Here is a 270-nt window from a genome sequence, read left to right as displayed (position 1 = left end):
GACGAAAATTTGTTCGAATTGAATTTTGTTCGAAAGAAAATTAGTTCGAATAGAGTTTTAAACGAAAGAAAATTAGTTTAAAAGAAAATTAGTTCCAATTGCATTTTATTCGAAAGAAAATTAGTTCGAATAGAATTTTATACGAAAAGAAATATGTTTGAAAGGAAATTTGATCGAACGAAAATTAGTTTGGACAAAAATTTGTTAGAAAGAAAATTTGTTCGAATTGAATTTTGTTCGAAAGAAAATTAGTTCGAATAGAGTTTTATA

This window comes from Nicrophorus vespilloides, unplaced genomic scaffold (assembly GCF_001412225.1).
Source record: "Nicrophorus vespilloides isolate i.1.1-1 unplaced genomic scaffold, Nicve_v1.0, whole genome shotgun sequence".
Classification (NCBI taxonomy): Eukaryota; Metazoa; Arthropoda; class Insecta; order Coleoptera; family Silphidae; genus Nicrophorus; species Nicrophorus vespilloides.
The sequence above is the reverse complement of the archived record's forward strand: the minus strand, read 5'-3'. Positions refer to the sequence as shown.